The sequence below is a fragment of the Monodon monoceros genome, unplaced genomic scaffold (assembly GCF_005190385.1).
Source record: "Monodon monoceros isolate NGI ecotype Baffin Bay Population unplaced genomic scaffold, NGI_Narwhal_1 Super_Scaffold_21, whole genome shotgun sequence".
NCBI classification, from domain to species: Eukaryota; Metazoa; Chordata; class Mammalia; order Artiodactyla; family Monodontidae; genus Monodon; species Monodon monoceros.
In genome coordinates, this window is record NW_021703778.1 from 172,903,440 (window position 1) to 172,920,904 (window position 17,465).

Genomic DNA, 17,465 nt, shown 5'->3' on the forward strand with positions numbered 1-17,465 from the left:
GCTGGGAAGGGCTGGGAAGCGCTGGGAAGGGCTGGGAAGCCCTGGCAAGCGCTGGGAAGCCCTGGGAAACGCTGGGAAGGGTTGGGAAGGGCTGGGAAGCCCTGGGAAGGGCTGGGAAGCGCTGGGAGGCGCTGGGAAGCCCTGGGAAGCCCTGGGAAGGGCTGGGGTTTGGGCGCGCCGGGCCCACGCTCCTGGCGCGCTGCCTGCGCGGAGAAGCCACTGCTGTCCTCCTGTAGCCCGAGCACCCCCCCCACCCCTTCGACACTTAAAACTCCGTCGGCTTCCCAGCCGGGCCCTGGCGGTGGCCGCGCGGGGTGAAGGAGCTCTCCTAGCCCTCGGCCTCCCGGTCCTGGTGACGCGGAGGCCGCGCCCTCCGGGGCGGGAGTGGGTCGTGGGCTCGGGCTTGCTGGTGGAGAGCTGGAGCCTTCGCTTCGCAGAGGGCCCGTGCGGGGCGATTGCAGGGGCCCAGTGACAGCGTGTGGAATGAATGAAGGACCCCCAGGGACAGAAACGTGTGGGGGGGAGGAAGTTGGGAGACCACGCCCCAGGTAGGGGAACAGGCCCGCGGACTCGGTGGGCCGGACCGCCTTGGCCAGGGCGTCCCCTCTGCAGTGCGTCCTGGGAGCACGCGCCCGATAGGTCCCGTGGGAGCCGCGGGAGCCCGCGTATCTCTGGGAGGGGCTGGCCCCAGGGGGGGCTCAGCAAAGTGTCACCCCATTCCCACCTCCCGCCAGGGCGAGGCGTCCCTCCCGGAGGATGAGACTGACCTGCCCGGGAGCCTGCCTGGCCCGCGGGTCTGGCGCCACCCTCTGGGGAGGGAAGGTCCCTGCCTCCTTGGCCCCCGGGAGTAGGGGAGCCGAAGGGCAGCCTGGATGGCGGGTCGGACAGGCCTGGGTTTGAGGCCCACCGGAGGCGCGCGGACCAGCTGGATGGCTTTGGGCCAGTCACCAGCTCGTGAGTGTGGTGGTGGTGGTTCGCGGGGTGGGAGGGCGGATGCCAGGCCTCTACAGGGTGGATGTGAGGACAGGAGACGTGGTGTGGAGGGAGAGGCTGGCCGCACGCAGGATGTGGCCCCAGCCCAGGCTGTGGGCCCTCTGGCTGCCTGGGGGAGGGGTCGTGTACCCGGCATGAGGGTCCACCTTCCAGCCGGCACTTTCCCCCTTTGCTCAGTAAACTCTACTGCAGCCGCTTCTCGGGAGCACAGCAGGGCCAGGCCAGGTCCGCGGTGCTCTGAGGGGCCCAGAGGGTCTCAGCAAGGCTGCTGACGCTGTCTCCTGACCGCCAGTGGCAGCTTCATTCGACAGTGTTCTTCCTGCCCCGCCTGCTGTGCCCCCAGCAGCCCAGAGGCAGGGGCTCCCCTGCTGGGGTCCAGGTGAGGGGTCATGGGGTGTTACCTAGTCTGTGGTCTGGAATCATTTTGTACGATGTGAATATATACATTACAGACTGATGAAAATAAACATATGTTCTAAAGCATCATCGTGTCCCGGGCTGGCTGTCCTTTCTCCCCCGGGCCTCGTCGTGGTCTCTTCTTCCTTCCAGCCCCAGAGGAAGAGAAATGAGGACACTTGTGTAGGGGGGTGGCCAGGTCCCCACCTGGCCTGGCTGCCAGCCTCTGCCTTGCCTCTGGCCCCGTGGTCTCCCAGCAAGCCCCTAGCCCCTGCCACCAGCTTTCTCTTAGTTGGGGAAGGGACACCTCCTGAAACCTTCTCCCACCTCCCCGACCCAGGCCCCTGGGCCCCTCTTCCCCTTCTGTTTTGAGCTGCTGCCTTGAAGAGCCGGGCTGGGGAGAGGGCTTGGTCCCGGGGCCCCAACTTCAGGTGGCTCCACCTGCTTCCAGCCTCACCCCATACTGGCGCCCGGCTGGCTGCTACCGTGCCCAGCCTTGCTGGACTCTGGTCACCGGGAGGGGCAAGGTTGGAGGGCTTAGGGGCTGAAGTGATGGAGGACCCTCCTCGGCCGTACCCACCCCCCTCCCCCATCCTGGCACAGACTGAGAGTCAGTCGTGGTTACAAGCCTTGCCGCCCATAAGCAAGTGACCGTGGCAATTCCCTCCTCTCAGAGAGCCCATTGTTTCCTCTGGCAGCGGGGCTGGTAGTGCCCATCTCGCGGGGCTCGCTGCAGGGCCACTCCCAGAGCGCTGATGTGGGGCAGAGCTAGAGCTTATCGCAGGGACGGTAATACCTCGTGTGGGAGGGCTGATGGGGGGAAGAGCCCAGGTAGCAATGGGGTGGGGTCTCAGCCCACGCCCCCTGGGTCCCTGGGGCTTTCTGTGACAAGCCCTGTCTCTGCTCACATACATTGGCCCCTGCCCCTGCCCCCCGGCCCCTCTCCTCTCTCTGGCATTATGCCCAGGGTCCCCAGTACCCATTCTCTTTAGCAATGGAAGCCCCTAGTGTCCACTGGGCACTTGGCCCCCTGGGCTGCTAGTGTGGGGTTCTGGCCTGCCTCTACTTCCTCTTTCCCCTTTCCGGGTGGAACCAGGCCACTGTGGTGCTAAGCCCGCCCTGGCCTTGCAGACAGAGGGCCACCCTGGGCCATGGCAGAGCCTCCCTGGATGAGGCTGACCAACTCATCAAGGTTTGCCTGGGACTTTCAGGTTTTAACACTGGAAATCTCATGTTCTGGGCACCCTGTTTGTTCAGGGCAAACTGGGACAGCTGATCACCCCACCCTGGACTAGTTCGGGGGATCCACCACCCTGGTTCCTTGGACCACTTACCAGCTTGTCTTTTCCACAAGAGAAATTAACCTTCTGTTTTTTAAAGCCACTGTTATTTTGGTCTCTGTTAAAGTAGCTAAACCAGTCTTCTGAGCAAGTGGTCTCCAGCTTTGCCATGTGGCTGTCACTGGGAGGGCTGGTGAAGGTCACCAGGCCCAGGCTCAGAGCAGGATGGACGGGGAACCCACGCCTTGGCCAGGTTCCCAGGTGATTCTGATCGAGGCCCAAGGCCAGGAACCACTGTCTTAAGTGATCGATCTCAGCAAGAGAAAAGCATTGGAGGAATGAGGGTAGACAGACCCCGGAACCTGTGGCTTTTGCAGATGTCCCGAGCCTCTAATCCCCAGGGAAGCAAGAGCCCAGAACAGACACTGCCTGTCAGTCCCTCTGTCCCCAGCATCCCTGCCTGAGTCCCTAGGGCTTGGGCAACCTGCTGGAGGCTCCCCCCAGGCTATAGTGAGTCTACATCCAAGTGCCCCTGAGGTTGAGAATCTTCATAGAGGAGGAGGGACAGATGACAGTTCCCTACTTTCTCCACATCCTTGGTGACTTGGTGAGTGTCCACTGTGACGGTGCTGTGGTTCTTGAAGACTGCGGGGCACACAGATGGCAGGGGACATGTCCAAGAGAGCTTCCCTCAAGCCCTCCAGTCGTTGGGGATCACTCTTTTTTTTTTTTTTGAAGTCTTATTTTATTTTTTAATCATACCTCATCTAAAAAAATAGCTCTGAAATTGCAATGGATACTACTGAATACACATAGTTGATGACTTTAATCAGGTATTCTTTGTTTTTTTTTTAACATCTTTATTGGAGTATAATTGCTTTACAATGGTGTGTTAGTTTCTGCTGTATAACAAAGTGAATCAGCTATACATATACATATATCCCCATATCTCCTCCCTCTTGCGTCTCCCTCCCACCCTCCCTATCCCACTCCTCTAGGTGGTCACAAAGCATCGAGCTGATCTCCCTGTGCTATGAGGCAGCTTCCCACGAGCTATCTATTTTACCTTTGTTAGAGTATATATGTCCACGCCACTCTCTCACTTTGTCCCAGCTTACCCTTCCCCCTCCCCGTGTCTTCAAGTCCATTCTCTACATCTGCGCCTTTATTCCTGTCCTGCCCCTGGGTTCTTCAGAACCATTTTTTTTTTTTTAGATTCCATATACATGTGTTAGCATACGGTATTTGTTTTTCTCTTTCTGACTTACTTCACTCTGTATGACAGACTCTAGGTCCATCCACCTCACTACAAATAACTCAATTTCGTTCCTTTTTATGGCTGAGTAATATTCCATTGTATATGGGGATCACCCTTGTCTTTATTTTTTCAGTGTCTAAAGAGGTAATTAACATATAGTAAAATCTACAATGTATGTTAAAAGCGTACAATCTGATGGCGTTTGCCCTATGCATACATCCATGAAACCATCTCCATTACCAAGGTAAGGAGCAGATCCACCCCCCAACGGGGTTAACGTAGCCCTTTGCGATTACTTCCTCCCTTCCCCAACGCCCCCCACCCCTGACACGAAGTTTTCTTTCTTGGAACATTTTCAAATGCAAATTCAATATCTTTACTGGATATAGGACTATTTGGTTTATCTATTTCTTCTCAGGGGAGTTTTATCAGTTTGTATCTTTCAAAGAATTTGTTTATTTAACCTAAGTTGTCAGATTTATTGGTATAAAGTTATTCATGATATTCCATTATTATTTGTTTGGCATCTGTAGCATCTGTACAATGTCCCATCTCACATTCTTTTATTTTTTCAAAATTTTATTTATTTATTTATCTGCCCAGCATACGGGATCTTAGTTCCCCAACCAGGAATTGAACCTGTACCCCCCTGCAGTGGAAACTCGGAGTCTTAACTGCTGGACCGCCAGGGAAGTTCCCTCCCCTTCTTTTTTTTTTTTTTAAAACCCAAACTCCCTGATGGTTTTCAGGGAGGATTTTTTTTTTAAAGATTTTTAAATTTATTATTTATTTTATTTATTTTTGGCTGGGTCAGATCTTAGTTGTGGCACCAGGATCTTCACTGAGTCATGAGGGATCTTTTGTTGTGGCACACAGGCTTCTCTCTAGTTGTGGTGTACGGTTTCCAGGGCGCGTGGGCTCTGTAGTTTGTGACATGTGGGCTCTCTCATTGAGGCGCACAAGCTCAGTAGTTGTGGCGCACGGGCTTAGTTGCCCCATGGCATGTGGGATCTCAGTTCCCTGACCAGGAATCAAACCTGCATCCCCTGCATTGTAAGGTGAATCCTTTACCACTGGACCACTAGGGAAGTCCCCCCTCCCGCCCTTAATATTGATGATTTTGTGTTTTCTCAGCCTGGCTAGAGGTTTATCATTTTTATTGATCATCTGAAAGAACCCACTGTGAGTTTGATTAATGTTCTCTTTTATTTTTCTGTTTTCTATTTAATTGATTTCCACTCTTTTATCTCTGTTATTTCCCTTCTTCTACTTACTTTAGGTTTTGTTTTTCTTTTTGTTTTTTGTTCTGCTTTTCTAGCTTCTTCTTTTTTTTTTGCGGTACGTGGGCCTCTCACTGTTGTGGCATCTCCCGTTGTGGAGCACAGGCTCCGGATGCGCAGGCTCAGTGGCCATGGCTCACGGGCCCAGCCGCTCTGTGGCATGTGGGATCTTCCCGGACCGGGGCACGAACCCGTGTCCCCTGCATCGGCAGGCGAACTCTCAACCACTGCGCCACCAGGGAAGCCCTCTAGCTTCTTAAGATGGTGTCTGTTAGGCCATTTGAGGTTGACCCAAAGCTCCCTGAAGCTCTGTTCATTGTTTTTTTTTATATTTATTTATTGATTGATTGATTTGGCTGTGCCAGGTCTTAGTTGCGGCACATGGGATCTTCGTTGCTGTGTTAGGGATCTTTAGTTGCAGCATGCAGGATCTAGTTCCCTGACCAGGGATGGAACCCGGGCCCCCTGCATTGGGAGCGCGGAGTCTTAACCACTGGAACAGGGGAGCCCCTCTGTTCATTGTTTACAGTTTTGTTTTCTCTGTGTTTCACTTTGGATAGTTTCTATTTCCAGCTAAATAATTGCTTCTTCTGCAGTGTCTAATTGGTATTAATTACATCAGTGTAATTGTCATCCTGGACATTATATTTTCCACCTATGGAAGCTTGACTGGGTCTGTTTAATAGCGTAATCTCTGCTTAATGTATTTAAGCATTCCTAGACCTTCTTGAACTGCAATAGTTACAACAGTAGTTTTAATGTTCTTGTGAACTGATTTTATCATGTACATCACTTCTGGGTCTGTTTCTGTGTGTGTGTGTGCGTGTGTGTGTGTGTGTGCGTGTGTGTGTGTGCGTGTGTGTGCGTGTTATTTATTTATTTATTGAAGTATAGTTGATTTACAGTATTGTGTTCGTTTCAGGTGTACAGCAAAGGGATTCAGTTATGTGTGTATACATCTATCTATCTACCTATCTATCTATCAATCTATCTATCTACCTATCTATCTACCTATCTATCTATCTACCTATCTACCTATCTATCTACCTGTCTACCTATCTATCTACCTATCTATCTATCTATCTATCTATCTACCTATCTATCTATCTATCTACATATCTATCTACCTATCTATCTACCTATCTATCTATCTATCTACCTACCTATCTATCTATCTATCTACCTATCTATCTATTTATCTATCTACCTATCTACCTATCTATCTACCTACCTACCTACCTATCTACCTATCTATCTACCTATCTATCTATCTACCTATCTATCTACTTATCTATCTATCTATCTATCTACCTATCTATTTATCTATCTACCTATCTATCTACCTATCTACCTACCTATCTATCTATCTACCTATCTATCTACCTATCTATCTATCTACCTATCTATCTACCTATCTATCTATCTACCTATCTATCTACCTATCTATCTATTCTTTTTCAGATTCTTTTGCTTTATAGGGATATTGATATTGAGGGACTTCCCTGGTGGTCCAGTGGTAAAGAATCTACCTTCTAATGCAGGGGACATGGGTTTGATCCCTGGTCGAGGACCTGAGATCCCACATGCCACAGGGCAACTAAGCCCGCGCACCACAACTCCTGAGCTCGCACGCCTCAACGAGAGAGCCCGCGTGCCACAAACTATAGAGCCCACGCGCTCTGGAACCCTCACACCACAACTAGAGAAGAGAAAACCCACACGTCACAACGAGAGAAGCCTGTGTGCCGGAATGAAAGATCACATGTGCCTCAGCGAAGATCCCACATGCCGCAACTAAGACCTAATGCAGCCAAAGAAACCCAAAAACAAACCAGAATTAAAAAACCCCAAGATATTGAATATAGTTCCCTGTGCTATACAGTAAATCCTTGTCATTTATCTATTCTAGATCTAGTAGCGTGCATGTGTTGATCCCAAACTCCTAATTTATCCCCCTTTTCCACTTTGATAACCGTAAGTTTGTTTTCTATGTCTGTGAGTCTGTTTTTGTTTTGTAAATAAGTTCATTTGTGTTATTTTTTTAGATTCCACATTTAAGTGATATATGCTATTTCCATCTGACTTACCTCACTTAGTATGGTCATCTCTAGGTCCATCCATGTTACTGCAGACGACATTGTTTCATTCTTTTTTATGGCTGAGTACTATTCTGACATATACATACACAGAGATATCTCACATCTCCTTAATCCATTCCTCTGTTGAGAGACACTTAGGTTGCTCCCATGTCTTGCCTATTGTGAATAGCGCTGCTATGAACATTGGGGTGCATGTATTTTTTCACATTAGGGTTTTCATCTTTTCTGGGTATACGCCCAGGAGTGGGATTGCTCTAACATATGGTAATTCTATTTTTAGTTTTTAAAAGAACCTCCATACTGTTTGTTCTCCAAACTGTGCACCAATTTACATTCCCACCCACAGTGTAGGAGGCTTCTCCGGGCCTGTTTCTGTTAACTGATTTTTCTCCTCATTTTGTGGTTTTCTGTTTCTTTGTGTGCCTGGTAATTTTTGATTGGCTGCCAAGCATTGTGGCTTTAAACACTGTTGGGTGCTGGATAATTTTGTATCTTACAAACATTGTGAGCCTTGTCCTGGGATGTGCTTGAACTACCTGCAAAGAGCTTGATCCTTTTGAGGATTGCTTTTAGCTTTGTTAAGCAGGAGCTGTTCAACATTTATTCTGTTGCCCCAACAATGAGGCAGCCCTCAAGTCCTCTACCCAACACCTTGCAAACAATGAGACTTATTCCTTCTGGTCAGTGGGAACACACACCATTCCCAGCATGTTTAAAATTTTTTTTTAATTATGGGAAAATATACAATACATAAAATTTATTCTTTTAACCATTTTTTTTTTCGGTATGTGGGCCTCTTACTGTTGTAGCCTCTCCTGTTGCGGAGCACAGTCTCTGGACGCGCAGGCTCAGCGGCCATGGCTCACAGGCCCAGCCGCTCCGCGGCATGTGGGATCCTCCCGCACCAGGGCACGAACCTGTGTCCCCTGCATCGGCAGGCGGACTCTCAACCACTGCGCCACCAGGGAAGCCCTCTTTTAACCATTTTTAAATGCACAGTTCTGTGGCATTATGTACATTCACATCGCTGTGCAACCATTGCCACCATCCACCTCCAGAACTTTTTCTCATCTTGTGAAACTGAAACTCTTTCTCCATTAAATAATAGTTCCCCGTTCCCCTCCTCCCAGCCCTTGGAACCACTGTTCTACTTTCTGTCTTTAAAAAAAAAATTATTAATTTATTTGGCTGCGCTGGGTCTTAGTTGTAGCATGCGGGAGCTTTGTTGTGGCGCAAGGATCTTTAGTTGCGGTGTGCATGCAGGATCTAGTTCCCCGACCAGGGATCGAATCTAGGCCCCCTGCATTGGGAGCACAGAGCCTTAACCACTGGACCACCAGGGAAGTCCCTCTACTTTCTCTCTTTCAGAGTTAAGACAGTTACCTCAAATGAGCAGAGTCGTACTGTATTTCCATCTTCTGTGACTGGCTTGTTTCACTGAGCAAATGTCCTCAAGGCTCATCCATCTTGTGGCAGGTGTCAGGATTCCCTGCCTCCTCGAGGCGCGGAGCAGTGCTCCACCGTGTGGCGGGACCGCAGCTTGCTGACCTACTCCTCTGTCGATGGACACTTGAGTTGCCTCCACCTTTGGGCTGCTGTGAGCGATGCTGCTGTGGACATGGTGTGCGCGCATCTGCTTTGGTTCCCACGTGGTTGAAACGCAGGCAGCTTTCCTTCTGTTCCCTCCCGGTGGCTCCTTCTCTGGCCTTGGGGAACGTCCTTTCCTTCACGTGCCGACGGGCACTGGGCTAGAGACTCAAGGGGCCCCTTTGCCGGTCTCCAGAGCTATGGTGGTTCTGGCAGCTCTTCTCTCTGAGACTCTGCCCTGCAGGCTCGCGCAGCCTTGGCTGCCTCAGAGTCCCGACGGTGTGCGCTCTGTCCGGGGATGCCTGAGAGCTCCCCCTGGTGCCCCCTCCACGTGCTGAGGCCCGTCAGCTCTCCCCGGCCAGTGGGCTGGGCCAGCGCACGCCCTGCCTCACCTGCTGCCCTCTCTCAGGGGTGCCTGTCCCGTCCTGCCTGAGAGCCAATGTCTGTGAATGGTTGCTTCACCCATTTTGTCCCTTTTTGAATATTTCTGGTGGGAGTGTGAATCTGGTCGCTGCTGCTCTATCTTGGCTCAAAAAGCCCCCCGCCCCGTTACCGCAAGAATAGTGGCTCAAACCTCCCCCTGTGGTCTGCTGATTCTCTGCCATGGTCCTTTCCCAGAAATGTTTCTGGCTGTCCCCAAGGGACGACAGTATTGTGACAGACACACGGTTGGGGGGTGGGGTCCCCATCCTGCTCTCCTCTGGAACTAGATCTCTCCTGGACTCTTCGTGCTTACCACCCCCGATGCTGGATTTTCCTGGGGACTCAGATGTTCCACTGGCTCAGTGCTGGGGCATGGAGGCTCCATCAGATCCCACCTAAATCCACGTGTAGCTCGTCACACGTACACACAACTTTCCTGAGGGCCTGGCCTCAGCAGAAGTGGGTGGAGGTGGCCACCTCCAGGAGTGGTTCCTGGGGGGTGTCTAAGTGGCAGAGCCAGCTCAGTCCCAGCAGAGGGGACCCTCCAGGTACCTTGTCCTCCTCCCTCCAAGACTCAGCCTTCCTTTTTCTCCAGACCAAGTCCCCATCGTGCCTGAAGAGTGTCTTGGGAAGATGCCCCAGCACACAGGCCAAGGTGACATGCCATGGGCAAGGTGACACTTGGCCATACATTTTGTGAAGTCTGGCTTCTTTAGTCTTTGCTCCTCGTTTTAAAAACCATTCAGATAAGTGTTTAATTTTCCTTTGGAGTCACTTTGGTCTCAGACCGTGGGTGGTGGTATAAAGCACTCAATTGCTTTCTTTGTAATTTCCACTGGGATTTTTCTCTAGAGTTATTCAGAAGTATGTTTTCACTTTCATCTACATTTCTAAATTAAACAAATAATTTCTTTTAAAAGTGAACTTTAAGCGTTTATATAATTTAAAAAGTCAAATAATAATTATAAAACTTGTTAAGAAAAACAGGAGCTTCCTGCCCCAAGTTAGCATACTATGTCACCATTCCTTTCTGGTACAGTTTTTAATTAAAAAAATAATTGCCTCATTTTTTAATTTGCATAGTTATGATGGAAGTTTATATCCCTTCTAAATGTGTTCAAACACATTATGTAATCTATATCCTTCCTTCCCTCCCTCCCGCCCTCCCTCCTTTCCTCCCTCCCTTCCTCCCTCCCTCTCTTCCTTTCTTCCTTCCTTCTTTCCTTCTTTCCTTCCTTCTTTCTAAGGCCTCCCTGTACAGTGCTCTGAATGCCTGCTCCAATCTGGACCCTTAGGACTCAGCTGACACCTGTAAACCTCTGTTCACCACCCTGGAAATGCCCTTTATCTCTTTCCAGGGTTGGAGTCCCATTTCCTTGATCCCATGTCCTCTTTTTCCTTGGTTTAGTTCTTTATTTGGGAGGAGCCCATCTGCCAGGAACTTGGAGAAAGGGAAAGATCAAAGGCCAAGTTTTTGTCTTCATTCTACTTTTCTACTCAGTTGATAGTTGGGCTGGGTATAGAATTCTAGATAGGGAATAATTTTTCCTCAGCGTTTTGGAAACTGCTCTATTCTCTTCTAGTTTCCATTTGCTACTGTTGAGAAGTAGAGGCCAATCTGCTTCTTGCTTGACATGTGGATTCCTCCCCCCATCGCAAGCTTTTAGTATCTTCTGTTTGTTCCTGGTGTTGTTTTGAGATTTCACAAAGATGTTGGTCTTTCTTTCTTTTTTTTTTAAATTGTGGAAACCATTAAATCCTCAGTCCTTAGTTCTGGGATTTTTTTTTTTCATTATTTCCTTACCCATATTTTTTCTGCTCTTTCTTCCTGCAACTACTATTATTCAGATATTGAACTTCTTACTCTAATCCTGTAATTTTCTTTTCTTTCTCCTCCCCTTATTTTTCTCTTTCTTTTTCTTCTACTTTCTGGGGTATTTCCTTGATTTTATCTTTCATCCTTTCGAATTTTATTTCTGTTATCACAGTTTTATTTTCCAAGTGCTTCTCTTATTGTTCTCTGAATTGCATCTGTACTTAAGTTCATGGAACTCAACGTCTTCTCTTCTTTCTTTGAGGAACCCCCATGGTCATGCCCAGGATGAGTGAGGTATGGTGGTTCATGAGGCATGCAGATGTCCTCGACATGGTCAGTGGTGTGCCTGGACCCTGGGGTCTGGAGGGCGTGGCTCCCTCAGCACCCCCATCTTTATTCATCCAGCACACCAGCTCATGCTGTTTGCATTCTCAGTGTGTGTGGTCCATCATGCTGTACACTCTTGTGTAAGCTGTATTATGCACACACACACACACACACACCCAACCTGTGTTCAAAAGGGCAGCTTCATGTCCAGCCCTGGTTCCTGCAGATCCAGAGCTGAGCTGGACTCTGCCCCTGCCCTGGAGAGGTGAAGGGAGCTGTTTGTATGGGACAGTCACCCAGACGGGCTCCTCAGGAAGCAGCAAGGCCATTTCTGGCACGTTGTCAGGGCAGTGATGCAGCTGCACTAGGGGTTTCCCAGGGCTTTCCAGCTTGCACCCCCTGCCCCCATGTGTCCCTCTACCCTGGTCATTGCCTGTCCTCGAGCTAGAGGTTGAGCCCAGGTCTTTGAGGGGTAGGGGGAGACGGAGCAAAAACGGGGGTGAGGGAGGAGGAAGGAGTCGGGGTGGGCTGAGGCCTGTGGGGGTGGGGGGGGGACACAGGGAGGCACGTGGAGGGGATGCTGAAGAGGTCTCAGGGCTGGCACCTCTCACTCTCAGGGGTCTAAGCAAGCCCCTGCCCCTCTCAGGGCCTCAGTTTTCCTATCTGCATAAGAGGGAAACCAGACGGTTTCTGTCTCAAATATTGATGCATTCTTTTTCACCAGAGACTGTGGCCAAGGGGCGCCATCTGCCGGCCACAAGTGGCAGTGTCCCCATTGCAGCTGTGGCTGTGTGAACACAGGGGATTGGCTTCCCAGAGTCCTGGTTCCTGCCCTCTGACCCCATCAACCAGGGAGTCGGGGAGGAGGGGTCTGCTCCTGCTACTTGGTGACCTTCCTGACTGGTTTCCTGTCTTCCTTAAACATTCACTGACACCTGGGAATCAGTGACACCTGTGCCCTGGAGGGACACAGGAACATGCCAGGTGCGGCAGGAGTACCAGGACTGGGGGACTAGTTCTGCCTAGGGCTTGAAGCCTTCCTGGAAGAGATGGCATCTGAGTGCACCCTGAAGTTGGAGTTCGTCAGCTATGAGGGGGAAGTCCAGGCAAAGAGGACAAAAGAAGTTGAAGGAGCGGAGCCCAAAGAGGAGGTGGTCCAGGCTGGGTGCCTTGCGGGCTGGCTGAGGGACCACCACTTTCTGTGGGGCACCTCAGAATTTCTACTGGGGCTGGGAGCCTTGCAGGCTGGGCTGGAGGGCCAGAGTGCTCCTGTCACGGTGCGGCCACTCATTACAGGGTTTGGGGACCACTCGGTGCCACGTACATTTCCTCTCGGGAGCTAGGGAGGTTCAGACAGATCAGGAATGCTTCCATCTGGGCCAGGAAGTGTCCTCAGGCGGGTCAAACCCGCTGACCTAGGGCTGGGCTGGGCGGGTCTGGGCAAGTCATCCCAGGGTCAGGGTCTGACCCTGCAGCCTTGCTCTGGATCGGGTGGGAAGGAGGGCCAGTGTGAGGAGGCCAGAGCAGACATCCAGGTTGGGGGCCAGAAAGGCTGCACCCAGGAAGGGGATGGAGGGCAGGCGCCCCTCTGCAATGGGACTTCACACAGGAATTAGCAACAAAAAGCATGCCTGGGAATCACTCATGCCTTTATTTCTTCAACAGCTATCAGTGGGTATCTACCCTGTGTCAGGTATGAGAGAAACAGCCGATTTTCTAATGGGGATGACGCGCAGTAAACAAGACAAATAAGAAACATTCATAGTAACGCATGGTAGGTGCTGAGGAGGAAAACTAAAGCATTGCAGTGCTGGGGAATATTGGGAGGGTTTGGGGTTTTAGGTAAGGTGGGTAGGGAGGGCTTTGCCAGGAAGGTGACCTTCCAGAAAAGAGAGAGAGAGCAGAGTGGATGTCTGGGGAACAGCGTCCCCTGCCGAGGGAACAGGAATGAGCCCCTGAGGGGGCCGTGCTCAGCAACAGCAAGGAGTCTGTGAGGCTGTGGGACGCTGGGGCTCCCAGGGCATGACAAGGCAAGCAAAAGTCCTGAGCAGAGAGGTGGTGTGATATCACCCACCGGCTCGAAGGCATCCCTGGCTGCTGTGTTGAGAGCAGACCCAAGGAGGTGGCAGTGGTCACAGAGCCTCCAGTTAGGGGCCCCTGCAGTAAACATGACGGTGGCCGGGACAGGGCATGGGCAGCACAGGCTGTGCAAAGCAGTCTGACTCTGGTCATTGTGTCAAGGGCGCGGGAACAGGAAATCCTGATGGATAGGACCCAAGGGCGCCGAGAGCAAGCAGGAGTCAAGGATGACTCCAGGGTGATTGAACTGAGTGAACGAATGAGCGAGTGAATGATGGAAAACCCAGCACCCAGGAGGCCCCTCCTCCACTGCCCTTATCTGAGCCCATCCCCACGTGACTTGAAGAAAGGGCCAAGGGGCGGGCCCTTGCGGCACGGCGCTGGCCGAGGTGCTGAAACCACGGTGCTGGAGGTGGTCCCATCTCTCTGGGCCTGGGGCTCCTCCTGGCGTGGGGTGCTGGGCAGGGGTGCGGGGCAGAGGGCAGGGGGGGGTGGCCCAGTGACCAGTGAGGGTCCCTGTTCCACAGGGCGCCGGCCTGACTCTGCTGGTCTCTCTCTCTCTCTACTTGACACACCCTTATCCTGCAGCCCACTGCGGCAGGGGTGGGGGTGGGGATGTGATCATCCTCGCCTCCTGCTTCTGACCCCCGGCTGAGAGCCCCCAGGTCAAGGCCATGTCCTGCCCTCCACAGCTGCACTACTGGGGCCAGGCCCTGGGGGTGAAGGGGCTACCTGCACAGACGCTGGATCCAGACGGCCTGGGATGCATTCTGGCAACTTTGTTCACCACTCTGCCTGTTTCCTCATCTGTGTGCTGGGGATCGCAGTAACACCCCCTGCTAGAGTTGTTGTGAAAATTAAATGAGTGGCCCCCAGCACTCAGCCACCCCTGAAGGAGAACTGGGAACATGGCTGATCTTCTCCTGACCTGAAGCCTGCCGCCCCAACCCCCCCGGAGACCCTGCCCTGAGCCGAGGTGGGCTTCCCTTGCGGACACGGTGGGGCTGTCATCACGGGCCGCCCTCTTGAGGCACCCCTCACCACCCACCCCAGACATGAGCCCAGCCTCTTGGAGGGGTGCTGAGGGGGTGCCTGGCGAGCTGACCAGACTTGGAGAAGTTGGGAGGGGCCCAAGCCCCCCTTGAGATAAGGGGGAAGGTTTCTTTCCCTCCCCCACCCTGCCCATGGAGGGGAGGGAGGGGCTGCTCCATGCTGAGTGGGGTCCTAGTTCAAGGACCTCAGATCATCTTATCTCTGGCAGCTTAGGCACTGCAATCCTTTTTTTTTTTGCGGTACGCGGGCCTCTCACTGTTGTGGCCTCTCCCGTTGAGGAGCACAGGCTCCGGACGCGCAGGCTCAGCGGCCATGGCTCACGGGCCCAGTCGCTCCGCGGCATGTGGGATCTTCCCAGACCAGGGCACAAACCCGTGTCTCCTGCATCGGCAGACGGACTCTCAACCACTGCGCCACCAGGGAAGCCCTGCAATCCTTCTTGAACTCTTTATTAAACACCCACACTCATGGTTTAAATGCCCTGCAAGAGTTAAAACCACACGGGGGGGGGGGAGGCAGGGAGAAAGTGGAGAGAAGCCTCTCTCCGGCCCACCCTCTCCTGACCGCAGAAGCAACAACTCCTACCTGTCCCTTGCGTCTCTCCCAGGAGAGGTCCAGGCCTTTATGGGCATAAATGTTCTCTAGAAACGCAAACCTGACCCTGCTGCACACTGTGTCTGGGCATCTTTCCAGGATCCCCTGGTTTTTGACCTGTGTCTACTGTCAGCGAGGATCGAGTATTAGGATCTGTTGGCCGTTTCCCTACTGGTCCCCTTTGCCACCATCATAGAGACTGCTGCCAGGCATTCATCTTCCAAAGTGCAACGTGGACGCATGTCAGGATGCCGGCCCAGCTCTCAGATTGCTGGCTGGAAGGGCTTGGCCCCTCTTAGAAAGGCTGGCTGGGGGTGGGCTGGAGACCACCCACGGGAACTTGGGTTGCATGTGGAACTGGGGGCGTTTCCCAGTGTCGCCAGCAGGTCGTGGTGAGGTGGGGGTATGGCTCAGGCTCCCCATGCCCGGTGCAGGACTCTGACCACTGCAGCCTGGTGTCCTCCCGCTGTCCTGAAATACTGCCATGTGGGGTCTGATTGGAAGCCGAGTCCAGCAATTAATCCTGTCAGAGCTCCACTCAACTGCAGGGGTTTTTCTCCTTTGCTCCCTTGGCCTAGATTTCCCCTGGGACAGCTCTGACTGGCCGCGGCGTGCTTGGTAAATTAAATGTTAAAAAAAATCCCCACGATGGCTTTAATCAATCCACTGAGAAGGTGGCAGCCCCCTCCCAGAAGAGCGGGGTCCACTGGAGGAAGCGCCCCAGGATCAGGGTCTTGGAGAGGTGGGGAGGGAGGAGGGTGGGAGGTCCCCAGGGTGGCCTCCAGTGGCCGACAGGAGGGGCTGAGGAGGGGGAGTGGGCGACTCCGGGCCTCCTTGTGGCTTCTGCCCTGATCTCTGCCCCAGGCCAGGAGTGGCCACGGGGATGGGGAGGCGGGCAGCTCCTCCCGGGGTGTCTCTCCTGACGCGAGGCCCGGGTGGGGCAGAGCAGTGGTAATGGCCAGCCCTGCGCCGGGCAGATAAGGTGTTTATGATGAGCCCTTCGGGTGCAGTCAGGTGGAGACAATGTCCTCCAGTTGCCACTGGAGTGTCAGGGGAGGAACGCAGTGAAGCAGGAGGGTCTCCCAGCGGCGGAAGAGGGGTGAGTAGGGAGAGTCCATGGTCCTTTCCAGGGAGCAGAGGGGGCTGCGGGGCTGGCCCAGCCCAGCTGTCATGTCAGGCCATCTGCGCACCTGTGCCTCTGAAAGGGCCCAGCGCTGTGACGTCCAGGCCCTCGCTTCTCTGGTCTTCTCTCCATGCCTGCTTACCTTCCGCATCCTGTTCAGGTCCATCTCCCCCGGCAGTGTTGCTTAATACCCACCCCGCTAACTCCCAAAGACCTCGCCGTGGGCCTAGGTTATTTAGGAAACCCTGTCCCGGGGCTCCACCCTCCCCAGGCAGGCGTCCCGCCGCCTGGCCTGCGCCCACAGAGGGCGCCCGTCAGCTTGCGAGGCTGGGGGGCTGCGCACTGAAGGAGCGCGGGATTCGGGCCTGAGTTTGTATCCCGGTAGAACCCAGACCCTGCTCCCCGAGCGTCCCGCCACGGACTCCGAAATTTGGTCGCGCCTGGCGAATAGCAGGGATCCTCCAGCCCGCAGGAGTTCCAGGAACGGCCGGAGGGGTTCAGGTCAAGGGCAGAGAAGGCTGCAGGTGGCTGCGGAATCGGGGTGCTGGAGTGGAGGCGCTCTGAGGTCCTGGTGGGACGGGCCTTAGGAGTCCGTTGACCGAGGCTGGGGTGTGGGATGGGGGGCTTCCGAGGAGGGGCCCCAGACAGGAGCGCTGTGGAGCATGGGGAGAGGGGGGAGCGCAAGGTCACTGGGCTCCCTACACATGTCTAGGGACTGGGACCCCCAAGGCGCGGAGTCCCCAGGGCGGATTGGAGTGGGAGGGGTCACGACACGCCCCCTGTCCGCCGGGGTTTTGCGGAATCCCGCTAGGCGCTGCCGCCCGGACCCTGTGCTTCCCGGCCACAGCACCCGGTAGGAGGCGCGCGAAGCAAGGGGGTGCGGACCCAGGCCGGGTCCTGGCCCCCATCCTCCGCCCCAGGGCCAGCAGGGTACTCGCCCCCCGCCCCTCCTCCTCGGGTGTGCGTGTCCGGGAGTCTGGCTCGCCGCTCTGGCGGAGGGGGCGCTGTCGGCGCGGGCGGGCGGGGCCGGAGCGCGGGGGCGCGCGGCGCGGAGCCAGCGCAGGGGCCGCCGACGCGGGCCGCGGAGGACTGGGGACCTGGCGGGCTGCCCACCCGAGGAGGAGGGGCGGGGGGCGAGTACCCTGCTGGCCCTGGGG